The 20,816-nt window shown below is 50.9% G+C and overlaps 1 protein-coding gene and 1 long non-coding RNA gene across 3 annotated transcripts in view; one reads left to right on the plus strand and one right to left on the minus strand.

Moving 5' to 3' along the window:
* Positions 1–2,583: 2,583 nt before the first annotated feature.
* On the minus strand, positions 2,584–15,324 carry LOC123281729 (uncharacterized). The gene is made up of 4 exons (XR_006521410.2): positions 15,193–15,324; positions 12,665–12,965; positions 11,997–12,117; positions 2,584–5,342 (listed from the first exon to the last, which is right to left on the minus strand). It is a non-coding gene; the product is annotated as an uncharacterized lncRNA (long non-coding RNA).
* Positions 15,325–15,411: 87 nt separating this feature from the next.
* ZC3H18 (zinc finger CCCH-type containing 18) overlaps positions 15,412–20,816 on the plus strand; it is a 60,604-nt gene continuing 55,199 nt past the window's right edge. The window contains exon 1 of one of the 2 annotated variants that reach the window (XM_044761041.2): positions 15,412–15,604. The gene's annotated coding sequence lies outside the window, so the exon portion shown is untranslated. The remainder of the gene's footprint in view (positions 15,605–20,816) is intronic. The other variant, XM_044761039.2, reaches the window with a different exon arrangement.

The raw sequence follows: 20,816 nt of genomic DNA on the forward strand, positions 1-20,816 counted from the left end.
AGAAGGATGACAGGCCTGGAGGCCAGATCGGCGCCACCCGCTCGAAGCGCTAGCCCCCTCGCCCACCCCCGGTCGCGATCCGCTGCGCAAGAGCCCGGACCCGCAGAAGCACCGCGGCCGGCGCGCCCTCTGGTGGCGGCTTGAGGGAACGGCAAGGGCCCGCTTGGAGAAGCGCAAGGCGTCCTGGTCCCTCCTCCCGCCGTTTCGTCCATCCCGTCCACTCCCTTTCTAAAACTCTACTTTCAGACAGAATCCTTGTCGTGAACTCACGCCCCCCCCCCACCCCCGCGAACGACAACTGTAAAAGCTGGACGAACACATCCAGACGCACATGCCTGTATGCGGCAATGGGAGGCAGCCGACGCTGGCAGGACGTGGGCTGTGACCCCCGCCGGGAGAAACAGCAAGCCCTACCTTCCTCCTGGGGGGCAGCGCAAAGAAAGCACGAGCACGGCCTTGTGAGCTCAGGAGAGGGGGTCCGGATCAGAGGGGGCTTGCGGGGCAGCCCTGGAGAGAGAGCCCAGAATCCTGAGCACAATTCCCCTCAGGCTGTGGGCAACCCTTAGGCTGCCCACGCCCAGGAAATGCAAGAACCAGCCGGGACAAGCACCTGGGAGCCAGGAGCTGAGCAGAGAGTCTGCAGCCACAGCCACATGGCAGCAGGAGAAACAGCCTGGAGGTGGAGGTCAGCAAAGAGTGAGGCTCCTCCCTGGAGTACCGAGTACCCGGTATCCAATACCGAGTACTGCCACACTTGGAAACAGGCCAGCCCTCGTGAGGTCCCAAAGTAATCCGTACCAGGGCCCAGTGATCTGGTAAAACCATCTGCCTGTAAGAACAAGCCATATCTTCTTTGGGAACAGGCAGCACCGTCCCAGCATCCCCTCAATAATTCATCCACAATGTCCAACATCAAATTCAAAAGCACAAGGTGTGCAACAAAAAGGGACCCCATCCCTGAAAACCAAGAGTAAAAGCCACAGACCCACAGGTGTTCAGAGGGGGCAGTGATCAGATGGGCCCTCCAACCACCAGGACGCTGCTGTCTCCGCAGCCCTGCCTTGCTCCAGCCGACCCGGTTTCCCTCACCCTCCAGCTGGGCAGGCAGTCCCTCTTCAGAAGCAGCTCCACAAACTGGAAAGAAAACAGCTTCACCCAGGTATCGACATTATATATATACACTTGAGATGCACAGATCACAACTTCTAACAATGGCAATATTCTAAGTATTGTGCAATATTACAATCACCTATAAACCTTTGGGCCGTTCCTGGGTTTTCTCCTTTGTTCTTTTGGTTATTACTAAAAGATCTTCCATGAATCTCCTTGTTCGTGTCTCCTGGTGCCCATGGGCAAGGGAGTCCAAATCCAGGGGGCCTCACACTCCAGGGAGCCTCGGCATGCCCCAGGGGCCTGGTAAAGTGCTGACTCCCGGCCCCACTGCCAGAGTTTCTGCTGCAGCAGCTGCGGGCTGGGGCCCGAGAATGTGCATTCCCAGCAAACCCCAGGCGCTGCTGCTGCAGCTGGTCCAGGGACCCCACTTTGAGAATGACAGTCCAGGGTGTATGTCTGGAATTGCTGGTCACAGGGCCCTGGTCTTCATAAGGCCACACTGTTTTCCAGAGTGGTTATGGCCCAGTGTAGATTACCACACTTGTTAAACTCGGAGTCAGCGTTCCATGATTAGAGTGCAAATGTCCCTCACAGCTCGTGGCAGCAGCCGTCATATGGTGAGTAATGTGAACACAGGCCGGTTGGCTTCAACTGACCCGTGGCCCTTCCCGGATGGGACCACGACTGTCAGCCCACAGACTGGGGGGGATGTGCCAGTTAGTGTTAGGGTGGCTGCCAGTGACAGTGACCTCAAATACCAGGGCTGGTAAAACAGCTGTCTACATTTCTCTGACACAACAGTCACAGCGCCAGAGTAACATAATCGGAGACAGCCTCGTGTGTTATGTCACAGAACGCTTGGGTTTTGTGGTCCGCATGCCTGGGGTGGAGTCACAGCTCTGTGACTTGACAGCCTCTATTTCCCCAGCTGTGAAATGGAGACAGCGTTGGGTCTTCCCCGCAGGGACTCCATGAGGACACTCGGTGCCAGGCCTGCAGGAGAGAAGAGCTCCATAAACCTGCAAACGTTGGTGGCTGTCACCTCATTGTCTCTTCACTCCCCCCGGAGAGGGAGGCACCGGTGTGAACAGCCCCACTTTACAGATCAGGAAAACTGAGACTCGGGGGGCACTGTGTGCCTCCTCACACCCGAGCCTCTGGCTCAAAGCACAGTGGTTTGAGCCCGCACTATTTAGATTCAGCGAGACCTGAGTTCTCATCCTGCCTCAGCCATTGTCTGGCTTTCTAAGTGCCCCCCCAGTACGCACACTCCAGATGCTGCAAACATTGTGACTAGCAGCTCAGTGTCTGACCCGGGGTTACGGGGTGATGGGCGCAGTCCCGCCCTCCAAGAGCTCACAGCCCAGCTGCGGACACAGGCGAGGCTCGCCATTCAAGGCGAGACCTGAAGAATGATTAAGTTAGCTGGGGGAGCGGTGTTAACAAACAAGAATTCAACCGAGTAAATTCGACGATCTAACTGGCTTTATTCAACAATTCATGAATCTAGTAAATAGAGCGGGCTCGGAGGAGCTGGACAAAATGGAAGGTATTTATGGGAGAAACTGGACAGACAAGACAGTTGTTAGCAAAAAAAGAACAGACCATTGCAGGCAGCGCACCCTCCTTTGGGGGAGGGCTCAGGCGTCCTGTCAGGCAGGTGACCTCACTGATCGGGAATTTCCAGACTGATGGATGAAGGTCCCGTTCCTGGGAGGAGCTGACACTGTAATTAAGTCCAGTTTGCCGTCCTGGGGCAAGTGATTCCACCCCACGCCTGTCGCTTCTTTCATTGACGATTGTTTCCCCTTTTCCTTTGGATCAGACTCTCGGCCTGAGAGATGTGACCAATTCAAGGCATGTGCACGACTCTCGGCTCCCCGCTCTGCACTTCCCGAGGTGTTTGCTGATCCCCCGCGTGACAGTCACGAGTTATGGCTCCAGCTTCACAGTCTTTAAGTTGGTCATTCCCTTCGCTCCTTTTTTGACCTCCAGTCTCAGGGAGACCATTTGCCTGGTGGTCAGTGGCTATGAACACGCATTTGAAGGTTTTGAGAGGACACAGTGCCCCAGGGAGACGGTTATGATTACAACAAGCAGGATCATGCCAATGTTCGGAGGGCACCTCCGAGCCGTAGTCCCCAAGACTCCAACCAATCAAAGACCCCACTGAAGGAGTCGCCCTCTTAAGCCAAGTGGCTTGCTTAGCGGTCTTCTATAGCTGAGTTCCAACCTCCCCAGAAGCGTTCGCCCAGGCGCAGCAGGTGGTATTGGCTGCGGCACAGACGCCTCCTCGCTCAGCTAAAAGGTAACCCAGGGCTGTCTTGTTACCAGGAACAAGCTTGGCCAGCGCGTCTAAGGATCATTGCTGGGCAGCTCCTGTCTTAGCAATGGAATCTGCAGTGTCTTCAAGAGCTAAGGAGACGGTCCTGATCACACTCTCATTTGTACTCGCTCCTGACCAGGGAACGGCCTATTCACAGGGCTTGCCGCGTCTACCCCTTCGAGCCCGGGGTCAGCCAGGTGTTAGCGCATGCGGGAAGGGAATCTCCTGGCCTGAAATAGAGTCACCCTAAATCCCCCACAAAGACAGGTGCTGCTGGCGAGGTCTCTCAGCGAGGGAGGGCAGATCTGACCTGACAATCATGGGAACGTGGGGGTGAAGAGACTTCTAAGGGGGGTTGAGCGTAGTTTTTGGTCACATTAGGGAGAGAAGAGGAATTGGGCACAGGGAGGACCAGGGCATCTCTAGCATCATAAATAGATGAGAATCTTTGACGACAAATCCAGCTTCTGAAAAGTTACCCCCCTTAGCGATGGCCTGGGAGATACAGAGGAGGGCATTATCTTTCCAGGCCAACGCTGGGATAAAGGAAAGAAAGAGAAGAGGAATGGGTTTCACGTTTAGTTAAAGTAGGAAGTCTCAATCCCCTGCCTCGGGCAGAAGCAATCTACCACGTCCGCTGCTTCTCTTCCCCGTCGATCTGATTCGGAGCTCGCCAGCGTCTATCCAGGACCGGGTGTCGGAAGGAGCCTTCTTCAGCTGTGAGACGTGTACCCACAGCTCACGCCTCCTAGTTCTTCAGCAGTGTCTCGGTCAGGAGCACTTGGTAACGTCCCTTCCAACAGGGCTCGAGGGCTGTCTTCCTCTGATGATGCTTCCAGAAGACCCAGTCCCCAGGTTCCAGACTGTGGCCAACAGGATCCCTCGAACTGGGATCGGGGAGGCCTTCTTTAGCCTGTTGATGACAGGCTTCAGTCTGAGACATTAAAGACTGGCAGTGGCTGGTCACACCGGCATGGAGTAACAAGGGATCAGAGGGCGGTCGTGTGCCGACCGACTCCGGTCTCCCAGTGGCTATCTCATGTGGAGTGAGTTTATGTCTCCCAAAGAGGGGACTGCAAGCAGTGGGCAAGGCCGGAGGCAACACCTCACGCCAGGGGGCCCAGCAGTTTGAGCAAGTTTAGAAATCTTGAGTTTGAGGATCCCGTTAGTTCTCGTGACCTTGCCTGACGATTGACAGTGACAGGGGCAGTGATCATTCTGAGAGGTTTGGAGCACTTTCATGAAGGCTCACATGATTTGCCCAGTGAAGTGGACACCTCGATCCCTGGAGATTGTGGAAGGTATGTCCCAAGTGGGAAACACATTTTCCAGCAGTTTCTTTGCTGCTGTGAGGGCAGTGGCCTTGTGGCAGGGGGAGGCTTCAGCCACCCAGAAAACAGCCAGACAGTAACAAGAACATACTGATCATCCATCCTGGGTGGCAGTTGGATGAAGTCCAGCTGCAGGTGCTCGAAGGACCAGAGGGAGGAGGTCTGAGGCCTCTGGGGACAAAAATAGTTTTTCCAGGATTATGCACCTGGTAGGTCAGACATTGCTGGGAGGCTGTTTTCACACTTTAATAGAAGTCTCCCCACCAATGTCGATTCATAATTTGAGTCATCTTAAATGCACTGTGGTGTGTGAGGGAATGTCCATTTTTGATTGGGGTCCCAGAGGACATAAGAAAATCCCTTTGTTCCCATAACATCCCCAAATCAGGGACAACCCCAAAGGCATCCGGGCTGTCAGTGTCAATATCTGTGGTTTGTCCTTCGGATAACCGGCACGCTCTGCGAGGGCACTGGGCTAAAGCTGGTGGGAGGTTTCCCCGCTGAAGTCGTTGACATCGCGTCGTAACAGCAATCCAGCGTGGAAAGTCCCTTTCCCGTGTCTACAGGGTGACCTATCAACAAACGAGATTACATGAGGATTAAACAGAGTCTCACAGATCAGGACTCGGTGTCACAGAATGCAACGGTATTACCCGCCGGGCGCAGGGCTCGCCTGCGTCGGGCAGAAGCGGTAAGGCAGCCGGATTGAGGACGTCGCAGCAGTTGAGATGTAGACTAGCCGGTGAAAGCAGGAGGGTCTCGTAGGAGCGGTCTGCTTGCAGAGAAATTTCGAGTCGATTCACATTTAAGACGACTTTGGACAGTGTGTGGAGTTTGCAAATCAATGTCATTTCCTAGAGTTAAATCTGCTCAGGCTTCCACTCACTTTGCAGCTGCGGCTACGGCCTTACGAGAGCTGGGACGGGCATGGGCAACAGGACCAAGACGTAGGCGACAAGACGACAGGCCTGGGTTTACTGCCATGCTCCTGCCTGGGCGTCCCCAGGGCTGGGTTCTCTCTCTTCTGCACAAATAAAGTGAAAAGACTAAATATTTAGGTAGCCCTGGGGTAGGCGGTTCTTACAGAGCCTGTTTCAGTCTTACAAAGGCCTGCTCACATCAATCTTCCCAAGGAAGGGGCTCAGGACTGACATTGTAGTAGGCTCATCGAGTGGGGAAGCCAATAGAGGAAAATCAGGAACCCATGGTCTGCAACAACCAGCCAGGCCTACAAATCCACCGAGCTGTGGCTTGGTTGTGGGTCTAGGAAATTCCTGGATTAGCTTAATTCTTTCTGGAGCCGGCTGGATTCCATCAGCGCTTAGATTATGACTCAGGCAATGAACAGCGTCCAGAGATGACTGTAGTTTCTCCTGAGAGACCTTGTGTCCTTTTCCAGCCAATTGTTGCAGCAAATAAATGGCATCCTTTATGGCCGCCTCTTTGGTCACTGCGCACAGCAAGAGTTCCTCCACCTGCTGTAAAAGGGTCGACCTCCTGGGTGCTTAAAGCTTGGTGGAGCACTTGAGAGAAGTGAGACGGGGCCCCAGTGCACCCTCGAGGCATGATCGTCCCAGTATATTGTTGATTGTTCCAAGTGAAGGCAAATACTGTCTGTGGGGGTCTGCAGGGACACTGAAGGAGGCTGAGCGGGGTCCACAGCAGTGACCCACTTGAGTCTGGTGGAACTTGTGACACAAGGGCGTTCAGGTTCCGAACCACCAGGAATCGGGTTGTTAGTATAGTAACTACCTTGTTAGTAGCTCTTGAGTCCTGGACAAATCACCATCTGCGCCCGTTAGGTTTCTGAACCAGCAAGATGGGCATTACAGCCGCTGTGCAGGCGTGACCAGCCTCTGGTGAGTAGGTTTTCTCCCACGTGGACGAGGTCCTGTGTGGCCGCAGGCTCTAATGGACACTGAGGCAATTTGGGGAGAGGGTCAGTCACATCTATCTGAGCCATTACCGTTTCCACACGTTTTACTCTCCCGCTGTCAGTATTAGAAGTAGCCACAGGTTTTCGGGCACCTCAATCAAACTAGGGCACGTTTGCTGGATTCTCCCTTTTCTGTGTCAAGGATGGATTGTAAAGAGCATAACAGGTCAGGTTCGGGTTGGTCAGGACATTCTAAGGTGAGGTCTCCAGCGGAGGCAAAAACGCACCAGGCCTTTTAATTTAGAAAGGAGACCTCTGCCTGACAGAGGGACAGAGGCTGTGCCACGTGGCAAGGAGGAGGCTGATCAGTGAAAGGTCCCAGAGTCATTCGTCCTGGTTGAGACAGAAATTCTCTCTGAACTTTATTGGATGCCCCCAATATGGAAACTTCCTTTTTACTTCAACGATTTCCCGTCCTACGGCGGTGGGGTCCAAAGTGGAGAGTGGAGCTCCAATATCAACTAGAGGTGGGCAAGCTTTAATGCTCGCTTTACTTTCCCCTTGGCTGTGTAAGGGAATTATTGGGAACGGTGACTGGGGAACCCTTGGGGTCCTGTCCACTGTGGGAGGGGCCCTCCTTTGGGGGGAGGTCTGAGGACGTGGGATAAGAGTTTCTGAGTGCCGTCTCTTGGCCAGTGCCTGAGGTGCTTACAGCCGAGGTGGTTGCAGGTGTGATCCTGCTCCAGGCTCCTTTCAAAATGCTCAGCTCTAGTCACGAGTTCAGCCAGGTCGTGGCCTCCCATCCTATTTTCTGCCTTTTGCTCAATCCGCTAATCTCAGGAGATAATCCATTTACACAGAGGGCAGCTAGAGCAAGCGGGGCGACCTCATTTACTGGATGGAACCCAGAACGCTGGAGGAAAAGGGCTTCCAGACGGGCTTTAAACTCAGCCACAGGGCCGGCCCGGTGGCACAGCGGTTAAGTTCACATGTTCTGCTTCGGCAGCCCAGGATTCGCTGGTTCGCATCCCGGGTGTGGACATGGCACCGCTTGGCAAATGCCATGCTGTGGTAGGCGTCCCACATAGAAAGTAGAGGAAGATGGGCATGGCGTTAGCTCAGGGCCAGTCTTCCTCAGCAAAAAGAGGAGGATTGACAGTTGTTGGCTCAGGGCTAGTCTTCCTAAAAAAAAAAAAAAACTCAGCCACAGATTCACCTGGTGGTGTTTGCCTGTTTGTGCAACAGATCAATCCATGTGGGCAGAGAAGACTCCAGAAACAGCTCATAAAAGTTCAGTTGCTATTTTCCAAACCCTTTCTGGTCAAGGAGCTCGAGCAGCATCCTCGGGGCCTACCGTCCTGCTTCCTGTGTCCGTTAGTGGGGCTTCCCCGGCTCCTCCCAGGGCGCACACAGCTGGGAGCAGAGGCCCCAACAACGGCTCTAAGTTCTTCAAAAAACCTTGGGGGCTCCTCCCTGGGTCTAGGAAATTCTTTTACTCTGGCCCTCAGTTCAGGCTCTGACCAAGGGGTGAAGGACACCTGGGCGGGGGGGGGGGGCTCGTCTGCAGCCTCAGGTGGTTTCATTTTAAAAGGTGACTGTCTAACGGTCTCGGAGCGCACAGGCGTTTCAGACAGACTCGGTAAACAGAGCGCTCGGTGAGGAAGGTGGGCGGTCGGAGTCACGTCCATCCTCTCATCTTTTCTTTTAGGAACCTCTGTCTCCTTAAGTTTTCACTAGCCTTTTGTAATGAGTGTTTCAATGACGTTATTTTGGAACCTTGAAGCCTTTTGGAAGCTTCTGCACACCAGTTAAAACAGGCACTCCATCCCATCTCTTCAGTGTGGGATCCCTTGCTCTCAAGGGTACTTCCTCAGTGAACAGTCTCGTCTAATTGGAACGGTCCCCACCGTGGCCACTGTCATTCTAGGCTGTTTCCAGCAAAGCTTGGTCATCTTGCTAGATATCTGAAACGTCTGGGACTATAGTTATCATCGTCCGGTGTCACTTTACAGGGAAACGTTCTGAGAAATGCGTCACTGGGCAATTTCATCATCGTGTGGACATCAGAGCGTCCTAGCTGGTTTGGCCTACTACACACCTAGTGACACGGTCTGGTCGTCTCTTGCTCTTCAGCTACAAACTTGTACAGCATGTGACGGTACTGACTACTGCAGCAACTGTAACACAGTGGCAAATACTGTGTATCTAAGCATATCTAAACACAGGAAAGGTACAATAAAAATACCATGTAAATGATAAGCCAGGGTACACCTGTACAGGGCACTTACCATGCACGGAGCTTGCTGCACTGGAAGTCACTCTGGGTGAGTCAGTGAGTGAGTGGGGAGTAAATGTGAAGGCCCACGACGTTACGGGACACCACTGCACACTTTATAAACACTGTCCACTTGGGCTACACTACATTTATAAAAACACATTTTTCTTTCTTCAATAAGAAATTAGCCTGAGCGTACTGTAACTTTTTTTACTTTATAAACTTTAATTTTTTTAACTTTTTGACTCTTTTGTAATAACTCTTGGTTTAAAACACAAACACATTGTACAGCTATATAAAAATATTTTCTTTCTTTATACCCTTATTCTATAATCTTTGTCTATTAAAAATTTTTTTATTTTTACTTTTTAAACTTTTTTGTTAAAAACGAAGACACAACACACACGTTAGCCTAGGCCCACACAGGGTCTGGACCATCAATATCACTGTCATCCACTTCCACCTCTTGTCCCCCGGAAGGTCTTCAGGGCAGTAACGTGCCTGGAGCTGCCATCTCCTACGATAACAATGCCTTCTTCTGGAACCTCCTGCAGGACCTGCCTGGGCTCTTCTTGAGGAGGTTTCACTCTTTTCAGAAATACGTCCTTGGCGGTTTGCCTGGTTTGTTTCTTTTTTTCATTAAAGATTTGCTTGCAAGCAGGTAATGCACCATGAACATTTCTCTCTATTAGAGAAAATCTTTTGGTATTGAAGTCCGTGTTTTCAAACTTTTTAAGGAGCTTGCTGAGGCCTACAAAAGCTTCTGCTAAAGCCTTCCCTGAGAATTTTCTTGGGGGTTCTTTTTGTTCTCCTGCAGTTTCCTTTTCTCTCGCCTCTTCTTCGGCTATGAGTTCCTGTTCCAGTCCCAACAACTCCTCATGAGTCACTTCCTCAGGAACCCCCTCTAGGAGCCCCTCAGTGTCGTCCTCATCCACACGCAGGGTAAAAGCTGTTTGCCACCTCAGCCACAGCCTTGTGGATTTCTGCAACCTCCTCATCCTCGGCAAACCCTTTGAAGTCATGGACGAACCTCTTGAGGGTCTTCTTCTAGACGCCAGCATACACTCCTTGGTGACACCGCCCCAAGGCCCAGCAAGGTTCTTGATATAGTCCGAGATGTTATACTCCTTCCAGAATCGCATCAGTGTCTTCTCAGTGTCTTCCTCAGTTGCAGCAACAGCTTGGGCAAAGGTCCTCCTCCAGTAGGTGGCCTTAAAAGCTTCTAGAACTCCTTGACCCATTGGTTGGATCAAAGAGGTGGTGTCTGAAGGAAGAAACACCACTTTGATATGGGGATAAAGATCACCAATAAAAAGAGGATGTCCAGGATCATTATTAACAATAAACAAATTCTTGAAAGCTATGTTATTTTCCAAAAAGCATTTCTCCATTTCATTGGTATAGCAATTCAGGAGAGCGTCTTGGAAGAGGAGCTGGGTCATCCATGACTTCTTATTGCTCCAGTAGTACACTGGCACTGTGTGCTTCTTGGCTTGAAGTGTGTGCTTCCACCCCACGCTTGAAGGCCCTGGGGTTCTCACTGTGCCGGACCACAAAGGGTTTCAACCTGTAGCCTGCAACACTGCCCCCAAGCAAGACTGCCATCCTGTCCTTAACAGCCATGAAACCTGGCACTGACTTGGCCCCCTTATGGATGAAAGTCCTTTCAGGCGTCCATTTCCAGAATAAGGAGGTTTCATCCATAGTGAATACTTGTTCTGGCAAGTAGTTTTCCTCCACAATCGGCTTATCTAGAGTTTCCAAAATTTCTTCAGCCCCACCGCTCGCAGACTCGCCCCTCCCTTTCACGTTGTGTAATGGGTAAGGATTCTTCAATCGTTTAAACCACCCAGAGCTGGCAGTAAATTCAGTGCCACAGTCGGGTCCAGCCTTTTCCTTCAATATTGCAAACAAACATTTTGCTTTGGCCGTGATCATCATAGTGCTGAGAGGGACCCGCTTCTGTGTCTGGTCTCCAATCCAGGTCACTAGAAGTTTCTCCATGTCCGATCTAGGCTCTTCTCAAATTTTTGTTAGTCTCATTGCCTTCATTGAGGTAGATCCTTTAACAGCTTCTGTCACTTTGTTCTCTTCTTCAAGACTGTAGCTATGATGGAATGGCACCTGCCTGACTGGCAAGCAGTAACCATCACTGATTTTCCACCTTCGTGGTTCTTAATCACTTTCAGTCTCATCTGCAGGTCCATCACTCGACATGGCCTCTGACTGGCAACATTAGCAGTGGATTTTGTGGACTTAGGGGCCATGATGAACAAAATGACATGAGATGAAATCAAGCACAAGAGAAAATGATGCAATCAAGATACATGGTAAGCAAGAGCTGTATGAGGCTGCTGCCAGCAACGGCATACCGTTTCACAGTAAACTTTTTTTTATATATAGAAAGACTACACTCTAAAATAATAATAAAAAGTAATGTATAGAAAATACATAAACCAGTAACATAGTCCTTTATTATCAAGTACCATGTACAGTCCATGATCGTACGTGCCATGGTTTTATGTGACTGGAGCACACCAGGTTTGTTTACACCAGCGTCACCACAAAATGCAAGTAATATGTTGCACTATGACATTACGATGGCGACGAACATACAATGGCCACGACGTCACTAGGCAATAGGAATTTTTCAGCTCCATTATAATCTTATGAGACCACCATCATATATGTGGTCTGTTGTTGACAGAAACATCGTTATGCGGCGCATGACTGCACATAAAATCAGCAGGTGTGCCAGAATGTGGAGCACTCAACTCTGGATATAAAGGATCCCATCTGAACAAAATTTTATTCATCCGAGGCCTCCCAGTGGACCCAGTCCAGCCTAAATCGGACCCAGTCCAGTTTTTAAGTTGGACCCAATCCAGCTCTGGCGGGTAACCACCAAGAATTCCCATGGAACTTTGGCAAAAGCCTGGGGTTGCCGTCTGAGAGGCTAGGGGTGTGGCTCTGGGCAGACCTCCACCAGCTCAAGCCGACCTCCCGGTAAAGGAAAGCCAGTTAGATCGGGAGCTCGAGGCAAAGACAGTGGAGCTCAAACCGAGAGGAACTCACCAACGGTCCCGGAAATGGCGAGAAAGACAGAGAACTCAAAGCTTTCACAGGCACCACGCCTGTTTCTCATTGTCCCCAAAGCTGCTGGAAGTTTCCTTTGGTCCTGCTGCTGCCACCAAATCTGTTAATGCACAAAAATTCAACAGACTAAATTTGAAGATTTAATTGGACTTATTCAACAATTCATGAATCGGGCAGCATCTCACCTAGCAAGTAGAGAGTTGTACAAAGTGGAAGGTATTTATAGGCAGAAACTGGGCGGGACAAGAAAGTTATTAGCAAAAAAAAAAAGAAAAGAAAAGAAAGATTTGTCACAGGCAGCTCATCTTTCTTTGGGGGAGGGCTCAGGGGTCTTATCAGGCAGGTGACCTCACTGGTGTTGATCAGGAATTTCCAGACTGGTGGTTGAAGGTCCGGTTCCTGGGAGGGGCTGAAACTGCAGTTAAGCCCCGTTTGCTGGCTCCACCCCCGGCCTGTTGTTTCATTCCTTAACACCATTAGCAGTCACTCCCCATCCTCCCTCCCTCCAGCCCCTGGTAACCATGCCTCCACTTCTAACTCTACCAATTTGCCTCTTCTGGACATTTCATGTAAATGGAATGTATTAGTCAGCTCCAGCTGCCATAACAAAATGCCATAGACTGAGGGGCTTAACCAACAGAAATTACTTTCTCACGGTTCTGGAGCCTGGAAGTCCAAGATCAGGGTGCTGGCCTAGTCAGGTTCTGGTGAGAGCTCTCTTCTCGTGGATGCCACCTTCTTGTGGATGCCACCTTCTTGTGTCCTCACATGGTCGGCAGGGGTGGGGGGTGGGGGACCACGGGAGGGAGAGATGCGATGTGGTTCCCTCTGGTATCTCTTCTTATAAACATCTCATTCTTTTCTGTGGCTGAGTAATACTCCATCGTGTGGCTAGAGCACATTGTGTTTATCCATTCATCTTGTCACCGAAAATAATCCATAACCAATCTATAAATGAAAATTTGGGAGAGTTTATTCTGAGCTGAAATCTGAGGACCATGGCCCGGGGCCTTTCTTCCTGAAGGAAGAAAGGGCACCGAAGAAGTGGGGTGCACAGAGTGGTTATATACCCCCAAACAGGGTGTTTTACATATGATTGAAATGTCCCTCCCACAATAGTCACAAGATTGCCCTGTCGGCACAGCGCTTGATGGACACAGCAGGTAGTGGGTCTGCTGTCTCAAAGGGCTAGAAGGAGGCAAGTCTATTGTCTCGAGCTGGGCAGTCACAGGTGAGCGCAGCAATCAGTTTCTAGCCTAAGGAAAGATGCTTAATCCTTAAGGAGACGCCAAAATTGGGAGGGGGAGGGAAGTTGCACCTTTATCTCAAGGGCCTTTGTTCTTGCCATGGGGAATATCTAAAGCAGATATACAATGCATGCTCAACAGCCACGGTCAGGCCCTTTAGGAAAGACAAGGTCAGGCTGAATTAGGTTTATACCAAATGGCTTCCTCATATTCTCCAATATATCCTATTGCTTGCCATTTTTATTTGTCAATTTATTGATGGACATCTAGGTTGTTTCCACTTTGAGGCTATTGTGAATAGTGCTGCTGCGAACATTTGTGTACGGCTATTTTCGTAGACACGTTTCATTTCTCTTGGGTTAGATACCGAGGAGTGGCATTGCTGGGTTATATGATAACTCTGTTTTTTTGTTTTGTTTGGTTTATTTTTCCTTCTCCCCAAAGCCCCCCAGTACATAGTTGTGTATTCTAGTTGTAGGTCCTTCTAGTTCTGCTCTGTGGGACACCACCTCAGCATGGCTTGATGAGCAGTGCCAGGTCCAGGCCCAGGATCCAAACTGGTGAAACCCTGGCCTCTGAAGCCAAGCGCCTGAAGCCAACCACTCCTCCACAGGGCCACCCCCAGTAAGTCTATGTTAATGCCTTCATTTCTTCCCCTGTTCATTCATTCATTCAGAAAACATGGGGCAAACATCCATGAGTTATTCAACTTCACCATATGCCAGACATTACAGTTGGAGGCAGACTGGAGGCAGGCTGCCCCAAGGAGGAGCCCTTCTTAGTACTGAGATAGCAGACCCACTACCTGCTGTGTCCATCAAGCGCTGTGCCGACAGGGCAATCTTGTGACTATTGTGGGAGGGACATTTCAATCATATGTGAAACGTCCTGTTTGGGGGTATATAACCACTCTGTATACCTCACTTCTTCGGTGCCCCTTCTTCCTTCAGGAAGAAAGGCCCCGGGCCATGGTCCTCAGATCTTAGCTCAGAATAAACTCTCCCAAATTTTCATTTATAGATTGGTTATGGATTATTTTTGTTGACAGTACTTACTGCAGGTTTCCTGGAGGAGGAAGATGAGTTAGGAAAGGCCTGCTCTGATTGCTATCCCCCAAAACCCTTAGTTATTCCCCAGGACAGGCTACATAATTTGCAGGATCCAGTGCACAATGAAAACACGGGCCCCTTGTTCAAAAATGACTAAGAATGTTAAGGTGTGAACAGCAGGGCATTCAACCAAGGGACCCCTCTAAGCATGGGTTCTTTGACTCCAAAATGGAGAGCACGCTATTACATCCCCGATCCCCACAGGGCCGCTCTAGGAGGCTCCAGCCTGAGGGTCTGTGGAGGCAGTTAGTGAGCTGTAAAAATGCTCCAAGTACCACATGACGTCCTTCTGATCACGGAAAGGTTACGTTGGCTTAAGTTCTTCACACTTAGTAAGACGCGGAGCCATCAGTCCCATAGAAAGTTTTAAAATTTTAAGCTTTGATATTTAAACTCAGTATCTCAAAAATAAACATTAATCAAATCAATCATTACTTAATCAAATTAATCTGTGTTGAACTGATTATATTTAATAGAGCGGGAGCTATTTAGTCCCACGGAAATAGTTAAAAACTATAAGCTTTGATATTTAAACTCAGTATTTCAAAAAATGACTAATTTTTGTGTTGAGCTGATTATTTTTAAGAAAGGGGAAATAGTTAAAAACATTTAAGCTTTGGTATTTAAACTCAACATCTCAAAAATGATTACTTTGCCAGCTGCTTATGTTTAATAGGGGGGAGCTCTGTCCTCCGATCAAAGTAACTAAAATTTGAAGCTCTGAGGGTTAAACCACCACCACTGCGAAGGGCCACCTCCCCACGGGGGCACGCGGGAACCGGCGGCTCCGCGCGGTCACGTGACCCTGCGGCCCGTCACCTGACCAACGCGCGGCGCGCTGAGCCCTCACTGCCGGTGTCGTCGGGCGGCGGGCGGCGCTCGGGCTCAGAAACCCGTCACCGGGGGCAGGGCCTCCGGCGGCGCCTGCGCTGTAGTGAGGCCGGGCGCGCGCGCCGCGGGGGCGGGGCCGCGCGGAGGCGGCCGCGCGGAGGCCGGAAGGAAGCGGGCGGAGGGCGGGGCGAGCGAGGGAAGCCCGCCGGCCCGCAAGACGGCCGTCGCGGACTGATGACGTCGCACAATGGCCGGCCCCCGCGGGTAGTGGAGCCCGTTTGTTCCGCCCGCGTCGCGCCTCGAGCCGGAGCCTGTGAGGAGCGGAAGGGCCGAGGGACGCTTTCCCCGCGCCGCCCCGACCCCAGCGGAGCCGTGGCCCCCTCCCCGCCCTCGCGCTGAGGTAAGCGGCGGCGGCGGCTGGAGCCGGGCCGGCGGGGAGGGGAGGCCGAGGCGGCCGGGCGGGGAGCGTGGCGGCGGCGCGGAGCCCAGGCCTGGGAGCCCCGCCGCCGCCGCCTCCGGGGAGCGCTCCGGGCTGCGCCCCCGGCCGCAGTGTGGCTCCCGGGCCCCGGAAAGGGGCCGTGAGAGGGGCACGATCCCGCGTTCCGTCCGCGGCGAGCCAGCCTGGGGCCCTGGACGCCTCGGAGCCCGAGCCCCGCGCGGCTGCCTCGGCGCCCCGCCGTGGAGTTGGTTCTGCCGGAGCTGTCATTTCTCTTCCGGGACGTTCGCGGGGCACATGTTTGCCGCCCGCACGGGGGGGACACGCAGGTGGGCCCTCGGCGGAGATCGGCGGGGCTGTCGATGGGCTCTTCAGGAACTTTGAGCTCGCTGGAGCCTCCTGGAACTTGCGCCCTCGGCGTTACAGTGTGCACAGGTTGGACGCGTTGGCGGTGCCCCAAGACGCGCGCCACTCTCTCAGGATATGAAACTTCCCTGCGCCTTTGGTCAGGAGCACCAGCGATGCCGGGTCCTTGGGATAAACTACTGCTGCTGGGATGCTGGGAGACTTGCCCCTGCGGAGACTTAAGTTTTCCGGAATGCTTTATGACGGCTGAGTTTGCCGGGTAGAGTGGTTGATCATTTAAGTAAGCTTTGTCCAGGAAACTCATTTGCAAGAGTAGGTCAACTTTCAGATGCATTTGGGGAAAAAGGAAAAGGAGGGTGTTTGACATCCGAAGTATTATTTGGGGGCGTAGCAATGGCTCTCATCCTTTCTCCTTTGAGACTCACCTTCATCCTAGTGCCCGCAGAGTGGTCCTTTCCCAGAGCAAAGGTTGGGATTTCAGGGTGAGCCTGAACCCAGGCTGATTCCCACCTCCAAGCCCTGGGAAGGGAGTCTTTGTCTGACAGTTTTACAGTCGGAGCACATGTGTGTAGCCCAGCCAGCTCTGGAAACCAGTCCTATGTGTTCCGAAGACTGGAACTCGTCTCCGGTTTGGGGTGGGAAATGTTCAAACATTGTAAGAAAGCCTTGTGGAATCATTTCAGAGAGCAAACAGGTAACCTGTGGCCTTGCTCATGTTTAAAGAGGTTGTTTTACTTTTTCACAGCTACAGATCGTCTCAAGGTGAGTACTTTCTCCCTGGGGAGTTTTTTGGTGGGCAAGCTTAGTCACTTTCGGGGTGGTATCTGTCACCAGCCTTGACATCCTTCTTTTGGATGTTGTAAATCCATGAAGTTACGAATCAATTTTAACCGGCCATCCTAGAACTGAGGCATTCACACAGTGTCTGCTCTATTGAAAGTTGTCATCCGAAAAGGCTGTACTTGGGTTTCATTGGTGCTCCTTTGCCAAAACCTCTTTAGAATTCCTGTTTCGGTAGTGAATGTATAAGCCGTATAAGGAAATCCATCTCATTCAATGCTCATGCCCCATTTTGACCAAAAACTGTCTTACCTGGTTTGGTAACTCACCTCCCTTACCAGACCAGGCTCTGAATGGCTTCCTGCGGTTTCTCAAAGTGAAGCACTTTGCTGCCCTTGAGAGTGCCAAGAGAGTGTTCTGCACGCTTCTAAAGGTCACTCAGAGAAGTACCCAAAATGCTGTGTGCTTTAGCACTGCCATTGGAATCACTGTGCAGCCTTCCAGGGTGACTGCTGGGAAATGAGACAGCCCTCACTCTACGTCTGAGTTCTGGTATACTCTTCTAAAAATAAGGCACTTGTTTCAAATCTTTCTGGTATGCAACAGGTAGTTTATCAAGTAACGAGATTTTGCCATTTATTCATTCATTTATTCATCAAGCATTTATCAGTCACTGTTTGCCAAATGCAGTAAGCAATGGAGACACAATGATGGAGACTTGTTGTTCCGCCTTGTGGATCAGAGGACAACAGTGTTCTCAATTTTGCCAAGAATGGCTCCAGGGTGGTTGTGTGAGAGTTGTGAGCCTGAGGAAGACGTGACCAGAGGCCCTCCATTTCCTTGTCTGCACTTAGGAGGCCACGTGTTTTTCCTAGTGCCTGACATAGAGCATGCACTCAGATATTTGCCACATGGAATTAATTTCACAACAGGACACAGGCGCCCAGAGAGACAGTTAACCTGCCCAGAGTGGGCCTGGAATGCAAGCCACCTTCTGACCCCAGTGACACTTCTCTTCTGTGCAGCAAGGTGTGACTCAGGGTGCTTCTAATAAACAGGTAGATTCTTCAGCATGGTTTCCTCTGCCAGGTGTTCAGTTCTGTGCAGCTTCAGATTGTACAGTCTCAAGAGGTTCCATAGGAAAGAAGAGCTGTGACTTCTTTCCTCAGGAAATTGTCAGGGCCTCCTAAGGGTGACTGTATGTCCCAGTGTGCCTGGGACAGCTCCTGATCATGCCTGTTGTGACTGTTACTAGTGACCCGCTCAGTCTCAAACGTGTCCCAGTTTAGATGACCAATTTTGTGATAGCTCTGCTCCTAAGTGCCAGCCACTTGCTGCGTTTGGGGAATACAGAGGTGAGTCTGAGCCCTTCCACTCAGGCACTTCATGAGGGGGTCTCCCAGCAGACCTCACAAACAGATAGCCTCAGTACAGCGTGGTAAGTATGGATACCTAATAGACGAATGTGCACTGTACTTTGGGCAGGAGTTCTTAACCTGGGGCCTGTGGGTGGACCTCAAGAGGTTTTGAACTCCCTAAAGTGGGAGATAAATTGCATATGTCGAGGATTTTCTAGGGAGAGGACCCATCCACTTCATCAGATTCTCAAAGCAGTGCGTGCTCCTGGAACGGCTGAGTGAGCACCGCTGACAGAGCGCTGGGCCCCACATAGTGGCAGGTGCACTCAGGACCGTGGGCTCCGCCACCTTCTGGTCAGCACCGAGAACTGCCTTTGAGAGTTGGGAAGTTACCTTTGCGTCCTTGGAATGGTGAAGTGGTTTCCATAATTTAAGCTGTGGAGGGCATGCAGGCTGAATAACATTCTTAAAATTATTTTCCATGGCACAGCAGCCTCTCGGGATCTTACTTTGAGTCATCGTTTCCTGTGGTGTCAGTAGACAGGTGTGCCCTTGGGGGGGTTTCTTTGATTGGATTCACGTTTGGTTTAAGTGCCTAAGATTCAAACTTCAGACAAGTTCACAATCATGAAATGAATGACTGTTGTCACAAGCCGAATCTCCTTGTGGTCGTTACCATCTTTACCTGATGGTCTATACAGATCACATAGTAACTTTTCCATCTATATGCAAATATGTGTTTTTCGTTCTAGAAGGGCTAAAATAGGAGTATAGATGGACCAGCGCAAACTTTAGAAGGGAGAAAAGAACAGACAGAATCTGCTGGTTCAGTACAAGTCCCCAATTTATGTGCGGGCTGTGTTCCAAAAGAGAACTTATGAAATCACTTTGGAACTCAGGTCCCATTTTCCTACAGAAACCATGGCAAGAAGTGGGGCTTGGTTCCTAGGCAGTGAGCAGAAGCTCATTTCACGTGTAGTACCGGGCTCCGACTGAGCACGCGCTCCAGAAGCAGCTCTGCGTGGCAGTCCTGGGATACGCACTCCATGGCCATGTGGCCCAGTTTCCTTGTGTAGGAAGGGGGACATCACTTATTTGGAAGGTTGATGTGAGGAAATCGGGCAAGAGCCAGACACAGAGGAGGAGTCTCAGCGGGCGGCCGGGCGGTGGGCTTTATTGCCAAGGTGGCTTTAGTAACCGAGTCCTGCTTTAGTATAGTAGGTCCTCAGGCGTTTGTTGAATGAAACTGTGAATGAATTACTGCTGAGTGCTCCAGGAGACTTGAACTGAATCTGACAGGGGTGATAGGAGGATGGGTTTGGGAAGTTGAGGATTACCTTTACTCATCTTCACATTAATTCAGTTTAAATTAAAATGTGTGGAGCATGCGCCAGGCACATTATTAGGCTTATCTCATCTGCTTGTTGCAACACCCTTGTAAAGAAGATTCTGTTGTCCCCATATTTCAGATGAAGAAGCTGGGGCCTGGCAACTTTTCATAATTTGCCCAAGATCCTAAAGCTGGGAAGCAGAGCTGGGGGTCAGGTTCTACTCAGAAGCCCATACCGATTGCACTATCCCGTATGTCCTGGAAAGGCACAACACCCCAAGAGGCAGACCTCCCGCCTGACGCTGGCACACCGGCACTGGTTCAGATACTGAAGTTAGGCACTCTTCTTCCATTTCCTACTCTGGGATTTAATGTCAAGTTTGCCAAAAATATAAAAAGCAATTTGGTTGGACCTAATCATAACAATGAAAACAAAGTAGAAACCAGTTTGCACCTGGGCCCCAGAAAAGGGCTGTTACCGGGTTATGAGAGTTTGTGGCTGTGAACAGGATAGTATGTTGAGAGGCCAGTGGTAGGTTCCAGGTTCGAGGGGTGTTTTCTGCAGAGTATCAGTTGTGTGATTTTTAAACTAGTTTGAGGGGACATTTGATTTTGGATAACAGTTGATTTAAGAGGTAACTTTGTTTCCAAGGTTGCACGAGGTTTTACAGTCATTATACTGTAAAATGAGAGCATCAGAACTTGTCAGGTTTCAGTTTGGGAGGGAAAAGGCTCACTAGCCAGTTCTGTGACTGCCTGCCTCTAGGCGCTGGCTCAAGCAGTTGGGGAGGTGAAAGCCGCTGCCCTTCTATGGAGAAGGTTTCATATATACAATCTAATGAAAACTATACAAAGATAAGGCATAGGATGTCATACATAGAGGAAAATCTTACATGTTTTATTAGTCTTATTAACTAGGGATGGGGCGAGGCTGCCAGTTTGCCGCTGGCCCCTGACCAATTGCTGTAACCACCCCCAGGCTCTTTCTGGAGCAGTTGAGAGTGCAGGGCCTGAGCAGCCGGCCCTGTCCTTGGTAGCATCTTCACCTTGCCCATTGCTGTGGCCGTGGAAGTACTGTGTGCAGTGATAGGCTCTGCCCTGTGCAGAGAGGCCAGAAAGCCACGGGGTAGCCTCAACTTTATCCATTTTCAGGAGAGTACGCCATTTTAGGACTAGCTGCTGCTGCTGCCTTTTTTTTTTTTTTCCTTGCTGAGGAAGATTTGCCTTGAGCTAACATCTGTGCCGGTCTTGCTCTATTTTTTAGTATGTGGGCTACCAGCACAGCATGGCCACTAACAGGATAGTGTAGGTCTGCACGTGGGAACCAAACCCAGGCCGCTGA

Source organism: Equus asinus, chromosome 28 (assembly GCF_041296235.1).
Source record: "Equus asinus isolate D_3611 breed Donkey chromosome 28, EquAss-T2T_v2, whole genome shotgun sequence".
Taxonomy (NCBI): domain Eukaryota; kingdom Metazoa; phylum Chordata; class Mammalia; order Perissodactyla; family Equidae; genus Equus; species Equus asinus.